Source organism: Halyomorpha halys, unplaced genomic scaffold, assembly GCF_000696795.3.
Source record: "Halyomorpha halys isolate HHAL.00 unplaced genomic scaffold, Hhal_1.1 Scaffold1450.1, whole genome shotgun sequence".
In the NCBI taxonomy this organism is placed as follows: domain Eukaryota; kingdom Metazoa; phylum Arthropoda; class Insecta; order Hemiptera; family Pentatomidae; genus Halyomorpha; species Halyomorpha halys.
In genome coordinates this window covers 14656-25218 of record NW_027110019.1, presented here as the reverse complement: position 1 = coordinate 25218, position 10563 = coordinate 14656, and positions in this window count along the sequence as shown.

Here is a 10563-nt window from a genome sequence, read left to right as displayed (position 1 = left end):
CTGGCTTTATTGGGTTCAGCACATCTTTATATATACAAATGATCAGCTGATCTGCTCAGTCAGCTGACATCGAAGTACCAGCTGACTGTAACTTTGAATCTATGTGTTAGTCTTATTGTCGTAAAATGTAATTTATATATGTCCGATTACGGATTGATAAGTATGGTGTGTGATATAGCAACCTGATGTATCTAGGCAGCATAGATGAATAAAGTATCTCTCTCCTATAACACGCCGACTGGGTCAAAGAAGAATTGATGAAGTTCCTTGAAAGAAAAGACTTGCAATGCTGATATTGTCTAAACTGTCTCTCTCTTTTTTTTTTTTTTTTTTAATCCTTCTTTGCCCCCGCTGTAGAGAAAATACTTATACCAGCGGTACGTTCCAAACTTCCTAACACTTTAATATTCTGTCAAGAAAGGACTCGGTCACCAAGCTTCCTGCATCACAGGAAGCAAAATTCCCAAGTGTTCAGGCCTGCACTCACGTTATTCCAAATATCTCTGAACCAAAGTGAGGCATTTCTTAATCTTTATAACCGTGGGGCACTAATTTTAACAACAAAGCTAATTGGTTGCCTGTAACTGGGGAGCTGTTCCCACTAAACAGGGCTCCAATAACTTCCTACCTACATTCAAGTGGGTCTGTTATGTATACATAGAATTGTTACATGCATTTGATTGTTACATTTGTAAACATATAGTTAATTATATTAATCATTTGGTAATTAGGCTTTTATTTGGAAAACCTTCTTTGCAAACTTTTTGAATGCCCCAAACATATCGGGAGTTGCCACGAGTTCTTCTAGAGACTTAGACGGCCAATCAAGCAAGGAGAAATCACCTGCTAAAGCAAGTCTGGCACAAGTGTATATAGAACAGTCAAAAATAATATGTTTTACGTCTTCCACGGCTCCACAGTTACAGTTAGGATCATCCCTTTTTTTTGAAGAAGTGTAACTTTGAATTTATGTTGCCATGCCCTGTAAGAAGCTGCACCGTCCCGTGGTCTGTCTCAACCCATTCATTTTCGACCCTTTTTCTGACATCTAGGAGGAACTCATGAGTCAGTCTTCCAGTTAACTGTCCAACTGGAAGACTGACTCATGATTATTATCCCACCTCCTCTGTCATTCTGATAAGACAATATCGTCGATTCTACTAGAAACTTCCTCGAATCTTCCGCTAGAGCTGACGAAACAACTTGACCCAACACAATAAGAGTAACCTCTGCTGATTTCGTTTTCAGATTAACTCGTGACCTTGCCTCAATCCCCACGCCAAAATCATCGACATATGCGGCTGGTGTGTATTCTGCTGCCTTCTCTCCAAGAAGGATTTAATAAGCTTGTATATATTTCTTGGACAGTGCAGCTTTTTAAGTTCCCCCATTATTCCAGGCCACCACATACTGTCAAAGGCTCCAGCAACATCATAAAAGAGGACAACAAAATATTTAGAGGTGGAGTGTTTTGCCGCCGTTAAGAGCTGATTGATAGCATCTGTGGTTGATAACCCCCTTCGTCCCCCAAACTGATCTGAAGAGAGTTGGTCTATCACTTCCCTTAGGTGCAGTAGCATGAGGCTTTCCTGAACTTTGGCATGACGTTTAAGAGGCATATTGGGCGATATGATTTTGCATTCACCGCTGCTATCCCTGGCTTTAGAATCGCGACCATTTCTGCCTCCTTCCAAATTCGAGGGAAGACACCTTCTTTTAAGCATTTGTTGTAGAAGGAAGTTAAAGGGCTGATTAGGGCCCTTCTGGGGTTCTTCAAAATTTCAGCACCTACCATGTCTGGACCCGGCGCTTTTCCTAGGCGAAGTTTATCGAAGGCCATATCCACATCAAATTCGTCCCATGGGGAAGCGTTTTCAGTTGGAGGAGGTACATCCATTTCAATTCTGCATTGCGTGTGGTCTGCAGTATCACCGATTGGGTCATCCTCTGGGAAAGATTTTAGCATTATGGCCTCTATAGCCTCTTCTGCCGTCCGGGCAGTGTCGCCATTATGCATAAAGGAGGTGAAGGTATTCCTATTCCAACCCGTACCAAGTACTTTTCGGTATGGAAGTCCCCAAGGGCTGGTGCATTCCTATAAGTATTTATGCCATGTATCCATCTTTGTTTTCGCAATTTCATCTTTAAAACACTTATTTAGGGCAAAATACGCAGTTTTTAAGCTTTCTTTAGCATCAGCATTCTTTTCTCTCTGGAATCGCCTCCTTGGTCGATGTTTTACGCTTGAGGCTCGTCAGTTGATGATTCCACCACGGTTGTCCTTTCCTTACTGACTCCTTTACTGTGGGCAATACTTCCTGGACCGTTGTATAGATTTTTGACGAAAGTCGAGAGGCCTCTTCTTCCAATTCAATATCCTGAACCGACTCCACCTCCGATAGATGCCATTGAATATTATCCGTTACGCACCCCCACTCAATTTCCTGTGTTGCAAAGCATTGTCTTCCGTAGTGCCTGCCCGTATCATCCTTATTAATTATGAAGGTCACCACGCGATGGTCGCTGCAGGTCCAATTAGCCACCTTCCTTGAGCTAATGAGTTGTACATTGTCTGGTGTTGTCATGGTAACGTCTATTAAAGATTCTCAACTGGGGCCCGAAAAAGTAGGCAAAGATGCCGCTTCATTAAGTATAACCAGCCGGTTGCATGCAGTGAAGTCTTCTAGTAACATGCCCTTTCTGTTAGTCCTCCGACTTCCCCATAATATGGATTGGGCATTAAAATCGCTTAGTATAATCATATTTTTTCGTAGTTTGCTCATGATGTCCTGGAGCTGAGTCAGTATTTCTTCTAGTGCAGTAGAAAATTTTGCATAGACGTTAATCAGGTTAAAATTAATTCTTGGAGCCTGTATGTTTGCGACGGAAATTAACGTTAGTTAGGTCAGGTTGTGCGGTAATGGTATATGAGTTATTGATTACAAGAAGAGCACTCTGTGGCGCATCACACAGGCCACTTTCTGGAGAGGAAATAATTCGGTCTCGTGGTGCAGTACCAACAACTTTGCCTCTTCTTGTAGGAGGTTCCTAAAGGGCAGCAATGTCTATCCTGTTCACTATAGCCATGTGTCTAAATTCGTCCATTGCTAACGGTCTTCTATTCAGGTTGTGTTGTGCTATTCTTACCGTTATAATATCGCTCATTGTCTTCGTATTGGGTTCTCATGATTGTCCTTTCAAGAGCTCTTTTATAAGATGGACACTCCTTGTAATCAGAAGAATGGTCTGAAACTGTGTTTGTCCTAGAGCAGGTCAGCAGCACACAGCAAAACTGTGTGGTCCTATGCATTTTGGTGGCACAACAGATTTCAGTTTTGGGCAGCTCTCACAGCTATGTCCTCTCTCACCACAATACCTACAGTTTACGACTGCTGCAGTGCAAAATTTTTCAATGTGCGATAAGCCTTGGCACTTGTTGCTACGGGACACTGCAACCCAGTCCCGAACATTACAGGATGCCCATACAAGGAATACTCTTCCCTCTGCTAATATCTCATATCTCACTGCTGGGGATACTTCCACCACCCAATGTATGGAATCCCTTCCTCTTGGACCAGTTTTAAACACAGGAAAAGTGTTGCCTGGTACGTTCTAATTTATTGGCATTCAGGCTCCAAAAGTGCTCGATGATTTTGTCGTGGTCCAGGTTCCTCGGTACATCATATATTATCATCCTGGGTAGACGTTTATTCTCTAGGTTTACATTCGCGCCTAGTCTCTTTATTCTTTCAGATTGAATAACCTTTCTAGCTTCTTCGTTTGTGCTTGTCCTAATTATAACGCCTTTGGCCGTTTCCACTACTCCTCTGATTTTCACCCCTTCTGTAGCCGGCGTAAGCAGCAATGAGAACCGCTTCAACCGCTGTTTTACTAATTTGTTTAGCCTGACCGGTAAGTAAAAATTCCTGCAACTCTAAAATTATACGGCTATTTGCTTCTATTATGTCTTTATATTTAAAATGCCTATCAGAATGGTGTCGTAGAGTTGAAGTAATACCAAACAGCGAAGAAAAATATATATCCTTCACAAAAAATGTTGGTCAAATGTAATTGAGATTCATAGACTCTTACAGATTCATGCCGAAAAGTTTGGATTATCTTGTAAAATCTCTATCCGTGGATAAATTCAAAGAAACAACGAAATATTAAAATGATGAGGAATTAACATTAGTTACGAGAAAAGGTGTGTTTCCGTACGATTATATAGACGATGCTGAAAAGTTAAATGAAACAGAACACCCACCAATTGAAGCTTTTTACAATAAATTATGTAATGTCGATATCACTGTAGAAGATTATACACACGCTAAAACATATGGGAACACTTTAAATGTCAATCATTGGGAGACTATGCTGATGTTTACGTTAAAACTGATGTTCTTCTACTTTGTGACGTCTTCGAATCTTTCCGAAATGTTATGATGAATACCCATGAACTCGATCCAGTTCATTATTTTACAGTTCCTGGTTTGACATTTGATGTCATGTTGAAATGAACATAGAGCTTTTACAGGATTATGACGTGATTTTAATGATAGAGCACGGAATTCAAGGCGGTTTGTGTCAGGTCTCGCACAGGTATGCAAAACAAATAATAAATTCATGAGTACCTTTAATTCAAAAAAAGAATCGAGTTACATAATTTACTTAGATGCAAACAATCTTTATGGTCAACCAATGGACATGTATTTACCATACGGAGGATTTGAGTGGGTTAACAGTCCGGAATGTATAAATATCCTCGATCTCAGGGATGATGATGAAATTGAATATATTTTCGAAATAGATATTAGCTATCCTCAAGAACTACACCATATTCACGATAATTTACTATTTTTACCGGAAACAATCGTATCACTGGGGGTCAATTGTAATTCAAAAAAAAATTATAACACATTTCGGAAAAAGTGTATGAATCAGTATTTTGATTTCTCGGATTATCCTAAAAATCATCTCTGTTGTTCGGAAGAAAGTAAAAAGAAGTTAGGGAAATTTAAAGATGAAATGAATTCCTAGATTATTTCAAAATATGTGGGATTATGACTGAAAATGGTGTGAATAAGCTTGCTAAGGGCGTAAAAACATCCGCATTAAAACAATAGATTAGTTTTGAAGATTTTGAAAAAGTATTGTTTAAAAAAGAAATTATGCATAAGCCTATGCGCTTAATACAAACAAAGAAACATACACTTTTTAGCTCTGAGGTGAATAAAATCTCTCTTTCTTCTTTTGATGATAAAAGACACATACTAGAAGATGGGGTTATGGTCATTGTATACTGAATGAGGGGAAAAATAAAAAAAAGTAAAAAAAAAAAAGAAAAAACTTTTTTAGAATAAATTAATAACGCCTTGACGTAAAATTTTCGTAAAGAGTCGAGATAAGAAAAGATTTGTATTCTTGTATGTATTTGATTGAAAATAATATTTCTTTGTCTGTATAAATACGTATTTTCATAATAAATTTGATATATATAAATTATGAATTGTAAATAAAAAGTAAAAAGAATGTACAAAAATAATAAAATAAAAAAATAGAAAAAGAAACAAAAAAAAACCTCTTCTTCTACCTTCATCTTGACGTGATGAAGAGGCTTAAGGCTCAATGCCAAACTAAAAGAGGTACCCAACACTAATAATTATGACGTCACATATCCTATTCCGAAGTGTATACCAGTAATGGTTAACAGATTGTTTACTTTCGCAGAAAGGATTAACATAAAAAGAGGATTAACGAGTCCAATATAAGTGTTTATGTCTTAGGTATTAGCTGTTCAAAATTCAATCTTTAGGGAATTAAATATTACTTTGTTGATCTCCGATGAGGAAATTAAAATAGAAAGTATTACAGTTCAAAATCAAAAGTATTGAAATATAAGAGAGATCAAAAAGTCATTCTCATTAATGGATCTATTTATCTCTCAGTTTGTTTATGCTTTAAGGATTATACAATTTCAAAGTCCCTTGTTTACATTCATCGAAAGGATTAGAAGATAAAATTCTACATATCGGTGTTTGTTTTAGGTTTAACCAGTTCAAAGTACTTACATTGTTCACACTAAAATATTAAGAACATAGAGGGGGTTAAAGTTCAAAGTCGAGATGATTAAAAGATAACGGAGATTAAAAAGTATTACTTATTGTTGTTTATGTTTCAGAGTTCAGGAGAATTTTTGATTTGTTCACGAGACTCACGCAACAAAATGGTGGCGAACGAAAACAAAAGGATCGCGAGGCCATCGTAATAAAATAGCGTCGAACGAAAAGAAGAGCATTGCGAAACCCTCGTAATAAAATGGTGGTGAACGAAAAGAAGAGGATCACGAGGCCTTCATAATAAAATAGCCGTGAGGAAAATACAAAATGGCGGCAGGGTACACTCAGCCTCGCCGAACCCGTAAACCTCTCACAACAGCAGGAAAAAAAATGGCGGCCGGGCACACCCGGCTCCTGGTTGAAGTCACGTGACTTAAAAGAGGGCGTGGCCTATTGATCACGTGACTGACCACGTAAGTGGATAAGGTTATGTCAAATTAAAAATTTAAAATAAAATTTCCCGCTATAGGTCACGTGACTAGTGGTTAAGGTAGGATTGAGGCTCATTTCCCTGCTCCAGAATCGGTCTTTTATCCCTACTACAGTCAACTGTACAACTCATATCAGCTGATGGAGTAGACTAGGCTAATCATGTAAGTATAGGGTGTGACCAACTTGATAAAGTGGGGGCACGTATAAAGAAAAAAAAGGCCAATATGATATAGACATTGGATAAAAGAAATATAGTTGCCAGAGACCCCTGAAGGCCACCAAAGAGGGAGTAGGCGCGGTGATGCAAGTTGGGATGCCAGAATTTCTGAAGAATTCAGACAAGCTGGGTGCTACTGGGAAAACAGTTCAAGTTTTCAGTCGAGTTCCACTGAAGCAAGACAGTGTGACTTATATAAAGGTGGTATCTGTGTGACAGCACATCAGATAAGAAACAGAGTGTCTGAGAAGGCAGAAGAAAACTATAGACAGTATCTCGCCTTACAATAGTCCTTTGTGGGCGGTACCAAAGAAGAGTTCGCCAGGGGATGGCACGGAAAAGTACCACTGACTGAACGACAATATTTTGCATAGACTGGGCGGAGTGAACATTTTCAGCACACTCTATTTAAAGGCGGGGTACCATCAAATTAAGATGTATCCCAGGGACCAGCATAAGACAGCTTTCACCTTCGAACGTGGTCATTATGAATTCACAAAGATCTTATTTGGTCTAAAGAATACTGGTGCATTCTTCTGATGAGTTCCTGAGAGGACTGGACGAGGCAGTTTGCCAGGTATACGTGAACGACTTACTGGTGTTCAGCAAATCAGAAGAGGACCATGTAGACCAACTAAGGAGTATATTCCAGCGCATTAGGGAATTTGGCCTAAAGTTATCCAAACAGAAGTCAGTGTTGGGGCAAACCGAATTAATTCTTTGGGGCACACTATATCCAATGATAGCGTGAGACCAGAAATACAGAAAGTGTTGGCCCAGCAAAGGATGGCGGTACCAAAAAACGTGAAAGGAGTGCTACGATTGCCAGGAGCACTGAACTACTACTGGAGGTTCGTACCGGACATGACGGAATAACTAGTGCCTCTCAACAATATACTGAAGAAAGTGAATACAATAAAGATAACACCTCGCCTGGAGAACAACGTCCTGAGAACCGGTCCTGGCATTCCCCGATTTCCAGAAGAAATTTACCCTCCCGACTGATTCAAGCAAATATACTCTCGGGGCGGTGTTATATATGCTCTTGGGACACCAGTGCGAGTCGGGACTCCCAGGGAACAGGAGATAACGTATTTGTTAATATTTTTTTGTTTTCACTACCCGTGGCAACAGATTTAGTGTTTTGTTATTGTTTTAGTTATTATTAAAAGTATTTTTCGAAAATACCCCTTTAACGTAATTTTTTACGTAAAATAGGGTGTTCTCAATATTTACTACGGAGGGAGTGAATAAAAAAGTAATTGAAGTGTCGGATAAGAGTGGGGGTAGTGAAAAATCATTGCCACAGACAATAAAATGCCAACTTTATATTGGGGAATACAAAATGGTGGAGGGTAATCCAAGGCCGACGGGAAGCGGCAGTGAGGTGGACAGAGACTCAGGGCCTGACAGTAGAGAATGTAAAATGAGACTCACGGGAGACAGCGTCGTATGTCAGTCAGAGAGGGCGGACTGCTGGAGACATATACAAAGAGCTCCCGTCCCCAGAAGATTTGCAACTAATTGGGATGACTAAGGTGACCCAGAGAGGTAGCGTCCTGATGTCCAGGAAGGCGCTGACCAGGCTCAAAAACGTGGGTGCTGGATGTTCACCAAGCAATTAGGCTCGTTCTTATGACATTGTTAGCGGAGGATGGTGAAGCTTGACCATCCCCGATTCCTCGACCCCCTACTCTGTCTACGGTGCCAATACTACGGAGACCCAGCTAAAATATGCACGAAGGACGTATCGCGCAGGTGGTGTCTGGGAACAGGGCACAAAGTCAAGGAGTGCCCGGAAAAGAATAAGGGTGCAGAAACTGTAAGGCTAAAGGCAGTGTAGGAAAAAATATCCGACATTATGCGGGGAGCAAGGAATGCCCGTTACATCTGGAGATGATGGTCAAGTTGGCGAAGAAGTTCCGGTATATCCTGCAGGTCAATATGGGCCGGAGACGAGTGGTCGCAGACGAATTGAGAACTCTCGCCCGAAGTACTTACATTTTGGCGATTCAGGAGCCATGTTGTCGAAAGAATATGGTCACAGGTTTTGGAACTACGTCGAGGGTGGTCGGTCTAGGCAGTGGTGAGAGTTGGATAGATGTGGCACTTGCAACGGCTCCCATAGCAAATCGTATTACAGACTGGACTCTACGGTCAGACATGAGCTCCGACCACCGGGTCATAGCCTTCAGCATGGTGAAGGTGGAAGGCGGTGCCCCAGAAGTAGAAAAGGGCTTTGTGTGGGAATACTGACTGAGCCCGGGATTGACCACAGAGTGGCATACTGGATTGACCATCTCTGAAGCAGCGAGTACGTCCGGTCCCATGGTTGACGCCGGATCTAACGCGGGTAAAAAAGAATACTACAGGGCCAGGCGTAGATACCAGGAGTGCAGAATCGACGAGAGGAGGCCTGCACTACAAGAATAATCTAAGCATCGGTATAGGGTATACCGAAACGGAGTGCATTGCCAGAAGAAGAAATCCTGGGACGAATTTATTTTATTATTTTATTATTTATTTACGTACCCTAGGGATGATCCGTCCCAGGATAGTGCAGATGATGGAAAGGTTAGACGCACCACGTTATGCCCACCAGGTACCGACTTATAAGGTTCGGTCCTAGGACCAGCTCTGTGGAAGCTAGTATTCGATTAGTTTCTGGGGGAACAAGAGGACAAGGGGTTCCTTGCCACAGCCTACGTCGACGACCTGGCAGCCATCGTGGGCAAGAACAGCAGATCCAGACTAAAGACAGAAGCGGAGAGGTATGCCAGTCTCGTAGGGGAGAGGTATGTGTAGAGGAAGTTCAGTATGGTTGCAGATGACCAAGACTTAGGCCATACTCATAAGAGGCTCTACGGGCACGGCTCCTCCTATCACCCTGGATATCCAAGGAGAGAGAGTTAGACAGGGTAAGGAGGTGACATATCTTAGTGTGAGGATAAGAAGAAGATTCGATGCCACTTCTCACCAGGTGTAACTAAAGGACAGAGTTACCCTGTCACTCAATGGATTAAGTAGGATAGGGGATGCATTTTGGGCCCTCAGGTACCCTGCAACAATGACCATATATAAAGGTGTGATCTTGGGTATTCTGAGGTGCGCATCCCCTGCGTGGAGCCGAAACCACTCGCAGACAAAGAATAGAAGACTGACCACCATACAGAGATTGGCTCTGCTGAGGGTCACGAAGACATACATAACGGTGTCACATGACGCAGTGAAGGTGCTGGCCGGAGCGATGCCCTCATCCTCAGGGAGGATGTCCCTTAATATGAAGTTAAGAGGCAGGATACTGCGGGAGGACTCAATACAGGAGTGAGAGAGAGAGAGAGAGAGAGAGAGATTTTATTGTTCTTGAATTATTTACAATAAGCCATGATGCTCTGAGGCTACAGTGTCTCATTGAGCAATTCAAATTATTCAGGTTTCTAGGTACAATATAAGTTTTGTGAAAACAAGTACAAGAGATATCTAAAAAAGAAAGAATATTTTTAAACATGTTAACTTCTTAAAAAAACAAAAAAAAAATAAATAAAAAAAAGAGAAAATAAGAAGAAAAAGCTAATAAAATAATAAGAATGAAATGAAAATGTATGCCCTCTGGAAATATTAAGTACATAAAATGATACTATAAATGCAAGTTAATTACAAAATAAAATCCTTCTTAAACAAAAGAACAAAATTAAAATAGAATAAGAAAGAAATTTTAAATAGAATATTCTCAGATAAAATAATATATATATAGAATAACATTCTTTTAAATACAAATTAATTAAGAGAAAATAAATA